The sequence below is a fragment of the Eutrigla gurnardus genome (assembly GCF_963514095.1).
Source record: "Eutrigla gurnardus genome assembly, chromosome: 23".
Taxonomy (NCBI): domain Eukaryota; kingdom Metazoa; phylum Chordata; class Actinopteri; order Perciformes; family Triglidae; genus Eutrigla; species Eutrigla gurnardus.
In genome coordinates this window covers 17,260,031-17,280,530 of record NC_139934.1, presented here as the reverse complement: position 1 = coordinate 17,280,530, position 20,500 = coordinate 17,260,031, and the positions used below count along the sequence as shown (strand labels likewise).

General features: G+C 38.0%; 1 long non-coding RNA gene across 1 annotated transcript; it reads right to left on the bottom strand.

Moving 5' to 3' along the window:
• Nucleotides 1-4,638: 4,638 nt before the first annotated feature.
• On the bottom strand, nt 4,639-10,153 carry LOC311009113. Its single transcript, XR_014596606.1, has 3 exons — nt 8,932-10,153; nt 7,397-7,421; nt 4,639-5,673 (listed from the first exon to the last, which is right to left on the bottom strand). It is a non-coding gene; the product is annotated as an uncharacterized lncRNA (long non-coding RNA).
• Nucleotides 10,154-20,500: the final 10,347 nt, after the last annotated feature.

Sequence of the window (20,500 nt, the reverse complement as noted above, 5' to 3'; positions counted from 1 at the left end):
ATAACTCTGCCTCATCTCTGATAGTAATGTCTTGATACTGTGGGTGGATCTGTTTGAGTTTATGCAGCGCCTGCACTAGTTTAGACCAGGTAACAGTCTGAAACAGCTGGTGACCTCTGTAACACAGTCGTCTCTTCAGTTTCACTCTCATGACCTGAGACTCACTTCTCAGTCTGGGTAAGGCTTCCACTGTTTCCTGAACCTCAGAGGGAACACATATGACATTACCACGTATTAGATTCTGTCTGCCTTTGGGAAGAGGAATAATCTTGGCAAATGCTATGCACTTGGCTATGAGATGTCTCTCCAGTATGTTCAGATCACACAGTTCAGATGGAATATCAGCGAGCTGTAAGTTGTTAGCAACAGCGAGGCTTGGCATATTTCCATTTTTAAGGTGATTATGACAGGTGTGACAGATCCACTCTCTCCTTCTCTCATCAGGCATCTTACACTGTTGTTCATCTCTGCAGTCAGCATCACAAACATGGACATACTTTCCAGTCAGGCATCGAGCAACCATGTGTGGATTTCTGGCATAATTTGACCTTTTGCAAAGACGTACTTGGTTTTGAAAAGAAGCTTTATGACAGACAGTGAACACATAAGTGGGACCGTTCTTTATTTGTGATCTGAAAAGCTTTATGGCCTCTTTGATCAAAGAGTTGTCATCCTCTGTCTCACATGTTGGTCTGTTCATCTGTCTGTATTTCTTTTTTATTTTCATGGCACATCTCATGTTCTGCATACTCCTGAACGCAAGATTGTTCGCGTACCTGTCTCGCATCCGTTTTCTCATTAGTTGTCTGTGTCTTTCCCTGAAGGATTTGTCGTTTCTATATCTCGTTCGGATATAAGATTGCTGTCTCTTTCTGAAGCCCACATTCTCTATGTATCGACTGGTTATGTAATTTTTTCGTTTCTCTCTGAAGTTAAAATTATTTTTATATTGGTTGGTAATAAATTGTATTTGCTTCTTTCTGAAGTCAGGATTCTCCCTGTATCGATTGCTGAGGAATCTTTTCTGTTTCTCTCTGAATTCAGCATTCTCCCTGTATCGACTGCTGAGGAATCGTTTCCGTTTCTCTCTGAATTCAGCATTCTCCCTGTATCGATTGCTGAAGAATCGTTTCTGTCTCTCTCTGAATTCAGCATTCTCCCTGTATCGATTGCTGAGGAATCGTTTCTGTTTCTCTCTGAATTCAGCATTCTCCCTGTATCGATTGCTGAGGAATCGCTTATGTTTCTCTCTGAATTCAGCATCCTCTCTGTACCGGGCTCTTATATTATTTATTTTCTGTTTTCGTAATTCAGAATTGTTTCGATAGCAATTAGTAACAAACTCTTGTTTTCTTTGTCTGAATTCTTCATTCAATCAGAGTCTGATTTTTTCTTTGCTTTAAATGTCTCATTTGAAGCATACCTTTCCCTCTCTTTCCTCTTTTGATTCTCCTTTCTCTCTGATACTGTTTCAGAGCGCATTAGCCTCCTCTTATATTTTCTCCTTTGCTCTTTACTAAGTTTTTTCAGTATACACGAGATGTCATGTGAGATATTATCATTGGCCACAGTATTTATCAATGGAGCAGATAAGTTTGACTCACTGTGAGGAGCATCGTGTGCTGTGACAATGTTAGTGGACACTCCCTGTAATATGTTAACAGAGACATCACTGGCATCAGGGTTTACCTTTGCAGCAGAGTTTGGGTCATTCAGCAGAGCATCATGTGATCTGACAGAGTTCAAGTTGAACTGGCTCAATGGTTCTGGTTCAGTTTCCATATCAGTGGATACCTCATGTACAATGATATCAGTGACAACAGTGTTTATCTTTGCAGCACTCTTGTTTTGAGGAGCATCATCCAGCAGAGCAGTTGAAACAGCAGCAGCATGAGTTGTAGGTTGACTCTCTCTGTCTGGGATATTCTGAAGGATGTCTGTGTTCACATCGTAAAACTTCACAGGCTTCAACTCATAGTTACTGGAGGACTGTGCGCCTGACATTCTGTGACACGTCATGAGCCTGTCAATCATATCACTGAGACGTGTGAATGTTACCATGACAGCAGTACCAGGAGTGAGTGAACCCGGGGGGAGGGGTAAACCTTTAGCTGTTCTCGAGTGGGGGTCAAAAAATCCAAACCTGCCTGACCTGGTTCTGAATACTGCAATACACAACAGTCTCATCATCAGTAAACCATACTGCACTTCTGATAACAAGCAGCTCAGTCCTGCCTCAAGGTCCAGATAACTGTCTACAGCTCCAGGTAAAGGATCTCCAAATGTGCCGTATCTGGAAAGTTGTGTCATGTCCACATAATGTATACACCTGCGTGCAGGAACTTCATCAGGGAGCTCATCTGTAGTCAGATAGATGTCATCATGGTTTAGCCTTTTCCTCACCTCTGAGTACATCACATTACCCTTATCCAAAACAAGGTCCAGGTCTGCTCTGGTCAGGTTTTCATTCCCATGAAGGAATGCAAGAAAGGTCAGTGAGTTACAGGTACACTGCTTATTTCTGTTTATGCCATATCTACTGGAAGCCTGGCTGCGTGATGCACACACATGTCTTACAGAAGGCTGATGTCCCAGGTCCACACAGTCTGCATGAGAAGGTCCTGCAACACATGGTTCATCTCTGTGATGTCCTGGTTTTACGATGTCAGCAGAAGATACCTTTGGTTCACTTGTCTCATCACTTTGACCACTGTGGTTTTCCTGGTTTACATTAGATGGTCCTGCTACACATTGAGCATCACTATGTCCTCTCTTTACAACCTCAGCAGAAGATACCTGTGGTACAGATGATGTATCGTGTTCACCTGCCTGTTTCACACTTTGAACATGAGATGCTGCAGACATGTTTACTTCTCCACTGCTCTGAGGACCATCACATTCTGCTTCTTTAGTTGGTTCACAGGGAAACTCATTTGACCTCTGCCAGCGCAGGCGTGCAGCTTGGGACCTCTTATTTTTCTTTGGCATTGTTTTAATGCTCTGTTATTTATTTTCTACACAGCAAGATATTAAACACAATATGAATGAACAGTTAATGTCACAGGTTCAGAATAAAGATAACACTTGTGTCTGCTTATAGTAATCAAGAGCACTTAGGATGACAAATTAACTCACTGAAAAGAGTTCACGTTTCAAAACTATTCTGTTTATAACTATTAATCAAAGGAACAGACTTAACTGTGGCCAAAAAGACTGTGGAAATATATGTAATATATAACACTATCAAGAGATCTGTATTAATGCTTAAATTCAATGTACTGAGATTGGGATCGTAGCTTTATATTTATTTTTGTGATACAAATAACTTTAATGTCAAATTCAATAACGCAAGCTCAGTTCAATTCCTCAAACAGTCTGAATATATTCAGGTTTATATATATATATATAAAAACTAGGATCAAATAACCCACTTGGTTGATGAATTACAGTATATGAGGGGTTAAACAACAACAAAGCACTTATATAGCTTACTGATTGCAAACAGGTCTTTATATGTGAATCAGGAACAATGCATATAATTCGGTGTTACTTGTACTTATTTAGACCAGTTGAGTAAAACTGATTGTGGCCAGTCAATTATGAAGATATCTGCAATCAAACCTTTGGGTACACACCTGCAGAGCAAAATGTTCAGTAACAACTACACTTCTAAATATGGACTTTCACTTCAATCTTATTTCTTGTTTTACAAGAACACTGTTATCTTTAATTTCTTCCTTACAACAATTATATATTTGAAAATGTACAAGATTGGAAAAAAAGTCTTTAGTCCAATGTTTGTGTTCTGTATTAATTAGAAAATAAGGAAATTATAGCTATAAATCAATTCAATGTAACTATATAATATTTTTGATCAAATTGGCTTCAAAATAGAGATGAAATTACTAATCAAATTTCTATATCAATATGGACTAAGATAGACAAAACCTCTCTATAGAAATTGTTGTCTTAGGACTGCTGATATGTAGATTTCAGTTCCTACAGGTTTCTAAACAGAATAAATTTAATTTAATATGTAAATTCAGTTCTTTAAAATATCTTGTCAAATCTGGAGAAATGATATTCAATGTGAAAACACTGACACTAGAGAAGATATATTATGCTAATCACAATGCTATTGCTGATTTCAATCCACCTAAATTTCAATAAAGCTTTGTAATTTGTTTGTAGTAATCCACTAGAGACTGGTGAATTAAACTTTGAAGACTTTCCTCAATTTAATGCTAAGGGAACAGTATTTAGTGTAAGAACTAGTTTAGAAACAATTTAAGACCAAAACACTAAATAACTTTTTAATATCAATGCTATTTAAATGTGTAAATCCCAGAATATACTATTTTAATATTTTCCACTTATAATGCTCCAAAATGCAAACAATAGTCCAATATCAGCTATGATCTGTCCTGATCCTCAAGTGTTTGAACTTACCAGCAGAGAATAACTGAATGCTAGACTAGATGTCTTTTCAGTGTTTGATATATATTCAGTAATACATATATATTTATATATCAAGGTTTATATTGAATATGAGGACTACAGTTGTTGTGTGAGTGTGATGACAGATGAGTTCTTCTGGTAGATGAAGAAGGTTGAGTCTGCAGACAGGGAACAGCCAGGTCCTCCTCACAGATCGTCTGTCTGTCTGTTTATTTCAGGTTAAACAACACAACAACACTTACAGACTCAAACAATGTGTGTACAAATAATAATATAATTGAACTGGATAATAATGAATACAATGTATGTAGTTGTATTACTTTTACACTTATTAACACTATTCAAGTTAACAAAGTGTGAAGATAATTACAATCAAAACAAACCTTTGGATACAAACCAACAGATCTCAGAAACAGCAGCACTGTTCAGGAACAACTACACTACTTTTCTAGTATAAATGAGTTTTCAAATTTACAAGCTTCAATTTTTAATCAGAGTGTATTTCAAGTCCAATGTTTTCTGATAAAATTGTAATTTTCAATTCAAAAGTTAAAATAGTAAGCAATAGTTGTTTTCAACAGTCTTTGGAATAAACTTGTTCTCAATTTTTTGTTCAAATCAATTTAGGAGAAAAACAATTCTCTTAAGCTTCAATTATTAATTATGTAATTATACAGTATTTCAAAAAGATTGAATATGTTATTCAATTTGAAAAACAGTTATATTTTTCAAAAATAATGAATTGCAAATTGTAAAGATCCAAAGATCTTTGGTTCAGAGGATGGGTATAGAGATAGATAGAGATTGAGAGCAGAGATCTCTCAGAGTTCTGTTCAAAGGTAGATCAGGTTCTTGGATTGAGGAGAGGTGACAGGAAAGAATGAGCACGAGAGAAAGAGACTCTCAAGATTCCAAAAATAGTCAGATCCAGGCACTTTTCAACCCGAGTATTCAGTAGTCAAGTTCTCAATAGTTTCAAGGCAAGGTTTCAATATCAAGGTTTTTCAATGTTGGTTCAAGATCACAAGAGATAGAGTCACAATGTTTGACATATTAGAGGGATAGACAGGTAGAATGTCACAATTTAGACAGAGGGGTAGATATGACAGGATAGAATGAAGAGCCAATATTTAAGTCAGAGTGGATAGAAGGTATACAAAGATCGAAAGCCAATATGATAGGGGAGAGGAGAGGAGAGAGGCTGGACAGCCGGACCTGTAAGACAGAAAAATAATAATACATTAGACAGTTTCAATGTAAGAAATCAAATGAAGTAACTTCTACCCAAAGATAAAATATCAGTAATAAGGTGTCTTCACATGAACAGTCTAAAAACATAATCACTAACAAATAGCCCTATTATTACTACATTTCTGGTTTTGCCAGATTTATGTGAAAGACAATGGTGTTATGAAATGCATCTAGTCAGTGGGCTGTTTTACAAGACTCAGTATATCACTGCCACTTTGGTAAGTGTGTATAGGCATTAGGCAACATCCACTAATTTGAAGCTCAGTGCTGAAATTCAGCATTTCATTCATGTATGTGAACTTACTGTTGAGTCACCGCAGGGTTGCTGACACTGATGGTCTGCAGTTAGACAGGGAGTAGGGGGGTAATGAAATAGCCTCTTTACTTTACTTTTAGTATTATGTCATTCATGTGTTGGGGTGAGACATTATCAGACCCACATGGAAGACCCACATGGCAGCTGCAGAACTATAAAATGTATTTAGGAGCATACGCAAAACAGACATATTGAGGTGTGTTCACACAGTAGCTCCCATGACGCTGCCACAGTTTTTGTTTCAATTTGTAGTCTTAAGAGCTCTTTATCAAGACTGTAAGATTTTATATTAATTTAAGTATGAATCAACCTTCAACCTTATGCACTCAAGTGCAAGTAACGATAACTAGAGGATACGTGTTCATCAACTACCTATTTTTTCCTGACTAACGACACTATGATGAGATGGCAGCACTGTCATTTAACGTTAATTGTGACGATAATAAACGGTCATATTCTTTGACGAAAAAAGACGAGGCAAAAATGTAGTTTAAACCTTCCGTCTTTTCTCCCTCTCTGTGGCTTGTCTCTTTGTCTCTCTCTCTCTCTGTCAAACACACTCAAGTGGTGGGTGAGAGTGTGACTGACCCACGTATCACTACTGAAGGTGTTCGGAGGACTCAGGAGTTACTGCAAAGATGCATCGTTCATCATTCAACCAGGTGTTAGAGTGGGCCGGAACAGTACCTTCAGTTAATAAGTCAATTCATCTGATCAGCAGGTTTATACATGTGTTTCATTCTGCAGCACTCGCTGTAGCAAGTGTCTGTGGTTAGTTCAGGTGTCTGTAATAACAGTAGGGCAGTGGAGTGTCTGTTATCTGAACTGCTAAAGTCAGCTGAACAGGTAAACTGGACTAAAATGTTTTGGTTTTCATCAACTAAAACTATGAAGAATAAAAATGACTAGAACTAATTAGCATTTTCGTTAAAAGACTAATACTAAATCTAAAATAGCTGCCAAAATGAACACTTTAAATCAATTTAAAGTATACATATTTATATAATCAAATAAATAATTATTTTGAAACAATTTTGAAGCAGAAATAATTATAAAACATTGTGTACATTTTACATTTACACGAATTAAATCAGTTTGCTTGTAAATGTCTTCTCGTGTTCCTTTATTAAGCAAAAAGCACATTACTTAATTTAATTATTATTAATTTTCATTGTGCACCACAAAGTTTTTTATTTACTCCTAAAATTTTCTCCTTAGAAAATTATATTCTTTTTCTTTTTTTAAATCTGTGTAAGGGCTCACATTCCATGTGGACCTGGGCATGAGGCAGAAAGAGGTCATTCTAAAATGTAAATCAAAGAAATATCAGTTTAGTGATAGCAAAATCAAAATCCATGTGTGCAAACTTACACTTCAGAGTCACCAACAGGGATGTCTGCAATTAGAGACAGGAAGGAGGGAGAGAGAAAGATTATCAGTTTCAGAAGCTACCTCATGATCTCACAGCTCATTTCAAGTCGCACTACTATTTCAAGAAAGCTAAAATAAGGATCTACAGGAAGTCCTTCCTGCCTGTACAACCAATCTTGTCCGTGTCAAGACAGGGGGTCAGGAGGTGAAGCCTCACTCTTCACCCTAACAGACTTATGACTGACATAGACACTCCCGTCCACTCATACAACCATCACCCTCTTTAAAATGAAATAATCTGATTAATAACTGCACTATAACTTTACAGTACAATTGGGATTTGAGGTCCACCTCACACATTTAGCGTAAACATCCCTGTTAAGCCCACCAAGTCTGATTTTCACGCACAAAAAAATAAAAATACTGACCCAAGTGAGAACATGGGTTCAGAACCATATTGATAAATCTTACCTCTTACTAGCTAATTTAATTTAGTCTCCAGTCCTGTCCTATAGCCTGTAAATGCCCTTTGAAATAGGCGTGACCAGACTTTTTGCTGTTATCAATGCAGAAAAAACTAAGACAAAACTGTAGTGGAAATTACTATCACAAATAAATATTTACAAATAAACAATAAATGTAATTGCAATTGTGCTCACTCACACTTGTAGTGTGTGACAGCTAGAACTTGCAGATTTTGCATCACTGATATTTATACATAGGTATTTATTATTAAAATTAAGGGAAGTCATATTATTTTGCTATTTGCACATGACATTAAAAACAACTTTATGAAAAGTAGTATTGAAAAGTATTAATTGATCATGCAGAGAGGTCATTGACAGTCCAATTGCAGACGGTATTTTTGTTATTGTCCACTTTAAGCCTCCCAGGTAAAAATTGTAATTGTTTTACATTTAGCAGTATTATAATATAAACTACCCATGTCAACTATACATGCCTAATCATGCTTCTTGTCATTGTAATGAGAACAAATCAAGAAAAGAATGTGTACGTATTAGCCTAAATGTGTGCTAGAGCTCTAAAATAGCAACAACTTGATCACACAATGCGTGCAGGCTGCGCCAACAAATCATCTATTGCAGTTTTGCACTATAAATGTTCTAAAAATACCTCTGTACTATTTATATGTCCTAGAAGTTCCCAGTAAAAGATGCCATACCAGTGTTTTACCCCTTCAGAAGCAATTACATAGGAATTTTATATACTGTGATATAATACCATTACCATCTATGCTTTGGTTTACACAGTGACAGAAATTTAAGACCACACCTGTAAGCTCCCGTAATATTCCCCACCAGTATTACTAAAGTACTCTTTCTTTATAGGACCTTTAAGATTTGCAATAATCTGTTCAGTGCATGCAGCATTTAATAGTCACAGTAAACTAAATAAAGGCAAAGCGTGATTTCAATCATGTATGAATGTTTTTTCTAAACAAAATAAACAGATGTAAATTATTAAACCATTACCTACAGTCAATTAAATTTCAGTTAAAATATTGCTTTACTTACCAAAGTGTAGAGATCTGTGAATGTTCTGTTAAAGAGAAGAAACAATGTGACAAACTCAGTGAGCATGCATCTTTTCCATGTCAACTATAAACATCAGGTCCAGTGTGAATTATCCACGTTGCCATGTTCCACCTCGTCTAACATAAAATAGAGATAGTCTGGCTCTAAGTCACAACCACAATATCAACATAATAAATATAAAATAAATATGATGTGCTTGAATGCAGCTTACACATTAAGACAAAATATCTACAGTAGAGCCTGCATACAGTATAGCCTGTATAGTAGATAGATAGATAACTACTGTTATTTAATACCAGCATTATTTATTCAAGCTCACTCATAAAGTTTGGCTCATTAGTGTGCAGTGTTTCCCCTAGAATTTTTTTCAGGCCCGGTGGTACCCACCGAAAAAACCCTAAGCAGACAAGACGCGTGGGATGGTGTATTGGTGCAGTTGGATTAAGTCAGGTGGCACAGCAAGCAGTCTGCAATTCTGCAATTATTATATTTGCATTCAACATTTTTCTTCAACCAGAGTGTATTCAAGGTTTTCAAGGATTCAAGGAGAGAGTGACTTATTAAGGTGCCGGTTGATGGAAATGATCCCAAATTAGGGGCCGGAAAAATATGGCTTGAAAATGAGGAGCATAACATTAATAGCTACAGATACTGTAAAACACTATAACGACATATGAATGCATATATTGTCTTATTTTATCAAGTAAAATATAAGTTATAGGTTTACTCAACAGCCTAATAGTTTATAGAAATTCAGGTAGAAATAGGTTGACTCAGAGTTCCACAGCTTATCAAAAAAAAATCCTTATTTTATTAACATAGGCTGCCTAAGGGCGCGATCAGTAGCGTGCCTCGGCACAATAGCCCCAGGAGGGTCCCCCGCGGCTTTGCATTCACACTGCTCCAGCCCAAACGACGGGCTTTGGAGCGTTAGCCGGTTGTACATAAGTCAGCACGTCCTAATACTACACACGCCTACACAGCGCCGTCTCTGCATATATTTCTCGACAACACTCGACCTGCATCAGCGAATGTGCGCACGAGCGGATCTGTGCGAGCAGGCAGCGCGAGGAAAGCGGATTTTGGACGGAGACACACAGCGGCATTTTTCTTATAAATGCACCGGTCTGGTTCCGGTACCGGTCCGGTTCCGCTCACACCACGAGTCTGAAGAGTGCAACAGCTTATCAAAATACAGTGTCAACTTACGTGTTTTCAAAGTAGAAAGCGACATCGTGGTGGTTTAACGAGGCGGAACGGCATCAGAACAACATCAAGCCCGTAAAGTACAGAAGAAGAACGTAGCGGGAGCGCGCGGCGAGGATTGTTGCGGCCGCGCGTCTTGCAGAGCAAGTCTACTGTGCTGCGCGGAGGCGCTCCTAATGTAAATGATTATTGATTTATGAATGAATTGATAGGTGGCTTATTTAGATTTTTTTTTGGCCTGTACAATGGTAGGGGAAACACTGGTGTGTAAAACCTCTGCTTTATGTAGACTGGCCTTACATGCACATTCAACAATAAATTAAATTAAAATTAAACTCTCCAGTGTAAAGGTTAGTTAGACAGATAGATTGAAGAGATCCCTGGATCACATTAAACACCCATGGTTGCCTTAAATTACCTAGCTGAGTGCTGCTAACAGCTAAAACTGCTGGTTAAAACTGAGCCCGAAACACACATCAACAGAATAATCAGTTAGCTTGTTTCTGGTTAATTTTTTTTACATGTTCCTCTTTCACATTCATGTCAGGATAGAGAGTGGAATTAGTGGAAACAAATCTTTAAAAAGAAAAACGAAAATAAAATAAACCACTGACCAGTTGTTTTGTCAGGTACCATGGCTAAAGTTAGCATTGGCCGCTATGCTAGCATGAGCATCGTCGCTAATACTGCTAGCCAACAATATGCTTTACTCGGCTGTGTAGGGAAAATATTTCACCTATACATTCATGTTAGAATGCTGTATGAGTTAGAAACCACGTTTATAACTTAATAACTGTAATTTTTACTGCTTAAAACATTAACATTAGTATCATTAGTTGGGAGAGAGGTTGAGAGTGACTCACCATTCAAGACTCAGCACAAAATGGCGAAGCTCCTGTGTTGCGCAGCAAACTTTGATTGAGGCGTTCAGGGGAACTCGGAAATTCTAGCGTCATATACAAAACACTTTGAAAATCAGACTTTAACTTTTATTTATAGACATTGCTTTGAATGTGTTGAATGGCTTCTATTTACGGCAATTTTGACTGGTGGCTGGTCAATACTATGTGACTGCTGAGTCAGTAAGTATGTAAAAGCAGTGACATTTCAAAGTGGAGCATGATAAAGAGGATTTGAAGGTTATCTCTATAGAGTTTCATTGTAAAAAAAAGTATATTCAAAAAAGTAAATGTGGAAAGTGAATATGTGGAAAGTATGAAAAAGCTGAATATGTGCAAAAGTATGAAAAAGCTGAATAGCTGAAGAGAATATTCAAAAAGCTGAATATGTGAAAAGTATGAAAAAGCTGAATATGTGCAAAATTATGAAAAAAGCTAAATATTTGAAAATAATATTAAGAAAGCTTAATATCTGCAAACGTATGAAATAAGCTAAATAGCTGAACAAATATGAAAAACCTGAATATTTGAAAAGAATATGAAAGGCAAAAAAATGTTGAAGAGAAGTTGAAATGTCCTTAAAGAGCTGAACATTTTAATATTTGAATGTTCTTTTTGTTTTTAGTATTAGTAGGGTACTAATAGAACTAGAAGGAGTAGTATCAGTAGTAGTAGAAGCAGTAGTACTAGTAGTATGAGTAAAAGCAGTATTAGTAGTAGCAGTAGTATTAGCAGTAGTTATAGTAATATTAGTACAAGTATTAGTAGTAGTAGAAGTAGAAGTACTACTAGCACTAGTAATATTAGTATAAGTATTAGTAGTATTAGTAGTAGTAGAAGTACTTCTAGTACTAGTAATATTAGTACAAGTATTAGTAGTATTAGTAGTAGAAGTACTAGTAGTAGTAGTCCTAGTACTACTACAAGTAGTGGAGGTAGTATCAGTAGTAAACTAGAAGTAGTACCAGTACTAGTACAAGTACAAGTAGTGGACATGGTATCAGTAGTAAGCTAGTAGCAAAGGAGTAGAAGTACTAGTACAAGTTCAAGTAGTGGACGTAGTATCAGCAGTAGAAGAAGTAGTAGTAGTACTAGTACTACTACAAGTAGTGGAGGTAGTATCAGTAGTAGGCTAGTAGTAGAAGTATTAGAAATAGTATCAGTAGTAGGCTAGTTCTAGTAGTAGTAGTAGTAGTAGTACTAGTACTACTACAAGTAGTGGAGGTAGTATCAGTAGTAGGCTAGTAGCAAAAGGAGTAGTAGTACAAGTAAAAGTTTAAGTAGTGGACGTAGTATCAGTAGTAGAAGTAGTAGTAGTACTAGTACTACTACAAGTAGTGGAGGTAGTATCAGTAGTAGGCTAGTAGTAGTAGTAGTAGTAGTAGTAGTACTATTACAAATAGTGGACATAGTATCAGTAGTAGTACTAGTACAAGTTCAAGTAGTGGACGTAGTATCAGTAGTAGAAGAAGTTGTAGTATTACTACTACAAGCAGTGGAGGTAGTATCAGTAGTAGGCTAGTAGTATAAGTATTAGAAGTAGTATCAGTAGTAGTCTAGTAGTAGAAGTAGTAGTACTAGTACTAGTACTACTACAAGTAGTGGAGGTAGTATCAGTAGTAGGCTAGTAGTAGTAGTATTAGTAGTAGTACTATTACAAGTAGTGGACATAGTATCAGTAGTAGGCTAGCAGAATAAGTAGTAGTAGTACTAGTACAAGTATGAGCAGTGGACGTAGTATCACTAGTAGGCTAGTAGTAGAAGCAGTTGTAGTACTAGTACAAATACAAGTAGGGGACGTAGTATCAGTAGTAGGCTAGTAGTAGAAGTAGTAGTAGTAGTAGTCAGACAGACAGAGAGTGAGACAGAGAGAGATAGACAGACTTGTGTATACATTTTAAAGTTTAAATGGAGTTTCTAGGTGAAAGTATGTTTGAGCAGACGATGTTTGACAAAAAAAACTACAAATCCCACTGACTGCTCCTGTCTGCCGCTCCTGTCCGCCAATCAGAGCACACCTGCTGTCACTTCTAAAGATCAAAGCCACAGAGATCAAAGCCAGCTACGCGCCTGTGTAACTGTCTAGAGCCTGTCTCTATTCCTCCATTTCGGAGGGTCCGAACAAAAGCTTCTCACGCTCACACCGAAAGTCGTATTGCCAAAATTTTCGCACCGTTAGCGCCACAAGACTCTGCTGAAGACACTGATCACTTTTATTTTTTCCTAGTCTCAGAAATGTGGACGCTAGGGCGAGTTAGAAATGCTGCATATTTAAGGTTTCTTTGAAAATCTGTTTCTCAATTTGTATTGTAAGTCAATGGGGAGAAAAACCGACGTGGCCGCGCTTAGAGGTTGCTAGTTCAAATTCTGTAAATCTCACAGAGTTTTTGATCACATTGTGCGAGACAGGACAAGTTTGTCTACAAAATTGGAAAATATCACGTCTGTAACGTGAAGTTTGTGGCCGGGAGGAGTTTGGAAAGAAAAAAAAGCTGAAGTATGTCGAGGAGCCCTCACACTCTAACGATGATGTCACGCACTCTAGCAGGCGCAATACACACCCATTATAAACTCTGATGAGGTCTGAAAAAACCATAAAACATAAACTGTGATTATAGAAAAACTGTAAAAGATATCAAAACACTGAGTAATAGTGTTATAGTTCAAAGTCTTGTAGGTTGTTTAAAGTATGTGAAAGTATTCGGAGTTCAAAGAGGAGGATGTTCAAGAGGTTTTTAGGCTGATCTCCATAGGAATGCATTGAAAAAAAAATATGGAAAAGGCTGAATATTTTAAAAAGTATGAAAGGTAGAACAAAGTTTGAAAATCAGCACAAAAGAGCTGAAAAAGCTGAACATTTTGATAGTTCAATGGTTTTTGTAGCTGAAAGTATGCAGAAGTTAGAGACGACCAAAAAACGTACGGAAGAAGAATAATAACTAGAAAATGCATTTCCTGCGGAAATACGTGGAAATGCTTTAATGCTGAAGTAACACTGAAAAAAAAGCTGAATATTTTAAGAAAATATTAAAAAAGCTGAATATATGAAGAAAATATTTAAAAAGCTGAATATTTGAAGAGAATATTCAAAAAGCTGAATAAGTGCAAAAGTATGAAAAAGCTGAATATTTGAAGAGAATATTAAAAAAGCTGAATATGCAAAAAGTTTGAAAGTATGCAGATTGCCATGCTTTTAAAAGAGGAGCATGTTAAAGAGGTTTTTAGGCTGATCTCACCAGCCACTCATCACAGCTCATCACACCACTCGTGTCTCCATTTTAAAGTTTAAATGGAGTTTCTAGGTGAAAGTATGACCGAGCAGAAGACGTTTGACTAAAAAAAAACTACATTTCCCATTACTAAATGTAGTTTTTAGTACATTCCTGTCCACCAATCAGAGCACACCACTCGTGTCTCCATTTTAAAGTTTAAATGGAGTTTCTAGGTGAAAGTATTGACGAGGAGAAGACGTTTGACTAAAAAAACTACATTTCCCACTACTAAATGTAGTTCTTAGTACATTCCTGTCCACCAATCAGAGCACACCACTCGTGTCTCCATTTTAAAGTTTAAATGGAGTTTCTAGGTGAAAGTATGGACGAGCAGAAGACGTTTGACTAAAAAAACTACATATCCCACTACTAAATGTAGTTTTTAGTACATTCTTGTCCACCAATCAGAGCACACCTGCTGTCAGTTATGAAGAGCAGTGCCCCACAGTGCTGTCACCATGGCAACGGCCCTTGCTGCGTGTGCATGACTGCTTTGGAGCCTCTCTGTGCTTCTTTCTATCGCTCAATTCCCCCTCTGCGTTGGGTCCGAACAAAAGCTTGCCACGCTCACACCGAAACTCCTATCGCCAAAATTTTCGCACCGTTAGCGCCACAAGACTCGGCTGAAGACACTGATGACTTTTATTTTTTCCTAGTGTCAGAAATGTGGACGCTAGGGCGAGTTAGAAAATGCTGTTCATATCAGGTTTCTTTGAAAATCTGCTTCTCAATTAACATTAGAGCGGATGAGGAAAAAAAGAGACTTGGCCGCGCTTAGAGGTTGCTAGTTCAAATTCTGTAAAACTCACAGAGATTTTGAGCACATTGTGAGAGACAGGACAAGTTTGTCTACAAAATTGGAAAATATCACGTCTGTAGAGTGAAGATCGTGGCCGGGAGGAGTTTGGAAAGGAAAAAACTCTGAGAAGCCCTCACACTCTAACTGATGATGTCACGCACTCTAGCCCAGAAGGTTCCGCGCAATACACACCCATTGAAAACTCAAAAAAAGTCTGAAAACAGCATCATATTTAAACACTGATAATTAAAAACTGTAATAGATATTACAATGAAAAGTAATAGCTGAATAGCTGAAGGTTTTGTGAATGTTTTAAAATTTGAATGACGTCTGTAGGTGGAAGTATGCAGACTGCCATGCTTTTCAAAGAGGAGCATGTTAAAGAGGTTTTTAGGCTGATCTCCATAGGAATGCATTGAAAAAAAAATATGGAAAAGGCTGAATATATGAAAAAGTATGAAAGGTAGAAAAAAGGTTGAAGGTGAGCATAAAAGAGCTGAAAAGGCTGAACATTTTGATAGTTGAATGGTTTTTGTAGCTGAAAGTATGCAGAAGCTAGAGGCGACTGAAAAACGTACGGAAGAAGAAAAATAAAAATAAAAAAAATAAAGATTAGGATAACATAGGTTGGAAATGCTTGAAAGCATTTCCACCAACTAGAAAAAGCATTTCCTGCGGAAAATGCGTGGAAATGCTTTATGCTGAAGCAACACTGAAAAAAAGCTGAATATTTGAAGAGAATATTAAAAAAGCTGAATATGCGAAAAGTTGAAGAGGCTGAATAGCTGAAGAGAATATTACTAAAGCTGAATATGTGAAAAGTTGAAGAAGATGAATAGCTGAAGAGAATATTAAAAAAGCTGAATATGTGAAAAGTTAAAAAAGCTGAATAGCTGAAGAGAATATTTAAAAAGCTGAATATTTGAAGAGAATATTAATAAAGCTGAATATTTGAAAAGTTTGAAAAAGTGTGTTTGTGTGTGTATGTGTGTGTCTGTCTGTCAGTCTGTCTTCTTTGAAAAACTACAACTCCCACTGAATGCTCCTGTCCGCCAATCAGAGCGCACCTGCTGTCACTTCTGAGTGAGACAGAGAGAGATAGACAGACATTTTAAAGTTTAAATGGAGTTTCTAGGTGAAAGTATGCCTGAGCAGGAGATGTTTGACAACAAAAACTACAATGTGTGCGCGTGTGTATGGCTGTGTTCGAAATCATTCACTCATTCACTCACTCCCTATCCCCTACATCGTGTATATGATATAGTGCACTACATCATGTACACGATGTAGGGTACGACGGGAGGAGAATTCGGACACTACACGGGTCATTTTCTGAACGTGGTTACGTCAGCAGATGCGCCAGATACTCATGTGACGCGAGTGGGCGCGCCGAGCATCATGTAAACATACCTGACGGTATAAAAATGTGATTCTTCATGGCGGTTGTGTTTCTTGGTCAATAAAAAGTTGAAATATCAATGGTGTGTGAGTTTGGTTTTGTCAGCTACTGTTTTGTGTCCTCGCCAATGAGCTGTAAATGCTCAGGGTTGCGCACAAGCTGTAAGATACGTAGCGCTTTAAGATAAAAAGTTGTTTATTCTATGAAAAAATGGTACCCGTTGTTGTTTTGATGCTGCTCGCCCAACTCCTGGTTCTCAGGCACCGACGGAGGCGAAGGGAACGGCGTCTTAGGCGTTTACGGCGCTATTTATTGATTCGCCGACGTCACCAGGTAAATACCAAAATAAATCTTAGCTAACATGCTAACTGATATGGGGAAACCCTATGATTGCACCCATGATTTAGTGAATGACTACCAAATGAAAATCAAATGTCTTTGATATTCATTTAAAAACTCTACTTACCTTAACTCAATTATAGTAATATAACTTTATATTGCCATTATAATTAACACATAAAAAACTAAGCTTTTCATTGTTTTGCTGAGGACCCCAACGTGAAAGACAATCATGGCAAAAATGTCTGTTTTCTTTAAACTTACATTAAACTTTTACACATTAACTTAATTTCAATGACTTACTGCGCAACCAGTTATTACATAACTCACCAAGGTTATCATTTTTTGATAAATCAGTTCAAGTAATTGCAGCAACAACAACATAAAATAATGAAATGGGTAATCATCTGGTTAATTAACTGGAAATACCTGTGGCAGTCCTTATTTCTATACCCTTAAACACTAAAAATGATAAATTTAATGTTTCAATCAGGAATGACAAATATGAACTCTACAAAAATGTATTTATTAAAGAATATGCCAAAGGGTTAGAATCAGGAAAAACGGGAATCAGGTGAACAGTCTTCCCCGCCCAAGGGAATCCTTGAAGGAGCTGGAGATGTCAGTAACTGTAAAACAAAATACAAAAAACCACTGTGAGAATAACAATAATAATAATAACTTATTTATATAGCGCCTTTCAAAATACCCAAGGCGCTTTACATGAGCATGAGCGGGGGTTCAGGGGTTAGAGAAAACAGATTAAGGGAGAGAGGGGAGGAAACACTTAACAGACGAAAGAAGAACAGAAACAGAATATCCTATGTGTGTACTTATGGTTTATACTAAGTGGATATCACTAATAAATCAAGTGTAAGGAAAACTTTGATATGGCAGAGAAAAATCTCAAATTAGTTGAATAAGATTCAGTTACAATTTTCACAAATTGTGCAATAAAGCTTGAGGATGAAGAAGTATCAAAACCAAATGTATAAATTGAATAGTGGGGTCATGATTAAAGAAGACCCTTTAACCTTCCAACACACTACAGTTCGTGATATATGATCTGTGAAGATTACATATTAAATATTAAAATAATGTTCGTTTTAGCTGGAACCCCAGACCTACTGCCACCTTAACGTCACCATGCCAGTCCTTCGGCTTTACCTGGACGAAGAGGCAGACCTGAAGCCTGACTACCGACTCACCAGGGCTTCGCTCGATAACCTGGTGGCAGTCACCAGTAGCCAGCAGGACCATGGATGGGGCCACTACCTTGAGGTGCTGGTGTTTGTGTTTTGGCTTGCGAGTGCCACCTCATATCGTGTCGTGTCAAGGAGTTTTGACATCCCTCGCACAACCGTCCACGATATGGTCCACAAGATGTCCAGGAAGCTGCTGAAAATGTTGAACAAGATTATCCATCTCCCATCTGCTGCTGAGCTCGAGGATATAGGCAATGGATTTGCCCACCTTGCAGGTTCCCCTGCATTCTCCAGGGCAGCAGGCAGCATTGATGGGTGCCAAATTCGCGTGAAACCCCCGTCTGTTGATGCCCAGTGCTACGTTAATAGGAAGCTGTTTCCCTCCATCCAGCTACAAGCAGTCTGTGACCACAAAGGCAAGTACCTGGACATTTTCACAGGCTACCCAGGCTCTGTCCACGATTCAAGGGTCCTGAAAAACAGCCCGATATACACAACCCAGCGATATCCACCCCAAGGTTTTTATATCCTTGGGGATGGTGGGTATCCCTGCTTGTCTGCCCCCATTGCCCTCATCACGCCTTACAAGGAGCCAGTCCACCTTGTCACAGCTAGGCGCTTTAACCACCACCACGCCAAGGCGAGATCAGTGATTGAGAGGTCCTTTGGGAGCATGAAGACCCAATGGAGGGCAATATTTTTTAAGGCGCTGGAGGTGAAGCCAACGTTTGCACCCGACGTCATAGCCTGTTGTGCCATCCTCCACAATATTTGTCTCTCCAATGGTGACATTGTGGAGCCAGCGGAGGAAGTCATCAGGCCAGATGGAGACGGTGGAGATCCACATCACCAGGATCAGCGCAGTGGGGAGCGCATTCGGGAGCTTCTGACCGCAGCCATCTCTGCTCCTGATTGTCAAGTTGCGGCTCTGGAGGACCACAACTATATGCAAATATGAAAGCATAAGATTAGATGCAGTGGGTTAGGGTTTATTTATTCATTTATTTATATATATATATATAAATAATGGTATATATATAGTTGACATAATTGTTGAAAATTGTTCAATGAATCATATTGTTATTATAAATGAGTAAGTTTGTAAATGTATTTATTTATTCATAATATATATATATAGTTAACATAATTGTTGTGGGGGAGTATGTGAAGTTGTTTAATTGATCATATTGTTGTTATTATAATGATTAAGTTTGTATATTTGTTATTTATTTATTCATTCATTCATTGTAATATATAGAGTTGACATAATAGTTGGGGGAGTTTGTAAAGTCGTTTAATTAATCATATTATTGTTATTGTTATACTGATTTTTATATTTATTCAGTTGATTTTTCATTTAATGTATTAGAACGTCAAATTGTTGTTTTTTGTTAGTCACCTTGACACTTTTTTCTTTGAAATATACAGAAAGAAACACCTCACCTACTCTGGAAACATTTATTTAACAATTCACATTCTTTCAACGATTTTTTCAAGTACAGACAGCAGCCTCTCCTCCCTCTCTTCTTCTCTCCTGGCCCTCTCCTCCGCCCTAGCACTCTCTGCCTCAAGAAATTCGAGGACAGGGTCTGCCCTCTGCCTCTTTTTGGTCTGTGCTGGCCCTGCCTGTGCTGGCCCTGCCTCTGCTGGCCCTGCCTGTGCTGGCCCTGCCTGTGCTGGCCCTGCCTCTGCTGGCCCTGCCTCTGCTGGGCTGCCGTCAGCTGGGGATGGGGGTGCTCTTTGGGCGTCAGGAGAGGACACTGCAGCAGCCCTGGAACTTTCCCCCCAGGCCGAGGCAACAAGGACAGGAGGCCGGATGGATGGCCTCCCGCCAAGTGCCTCGTCCATCAGGGGGTACCACTTCCAGGACGATGCAGTGTCCTCGCCTGACTCAGTCCCCTGGCCTGTTGGTGGCTTCTTGAGTTCCTTTGAATTATAAGTGTTCATTTAGTAAGCCAAATATATTGTCACCACAGGATGTTTCTCACAAAGAGCCAAGACAAATCATACCTTGTAGGTTTTTTTTAAGTTTTCCCACTTCTTCCCCGCCCTAGCTGGGGATAAGACCCCCTCCAGGCCCATTTCCTTCAAGACAACCCTACAGAATAAAGCAAAGTATGACTTATATCAGTACTAATCAAATACACTGTTAAATATGCACAATAATATTGTGCAATGTGATATTATATATCATTATACAATACGTGTAGCCTCGTAATTGTTATTTTGCCTAGGCTTGTCAGATTTACAGATTATATAGCACAGATTGTAATCAGAGGTAATCACAGGTAATCAGAGTTTAAGACTATAATAAGTTCACAAAATTGTAAAATTCAGTAAGGAACAAAATGATGCTATCACTCAAATTTGTTTGCTTACTCCCATCCATGCAGAGCCGCATTTCGTCGGCCTGAGAACAGCTCGTTATG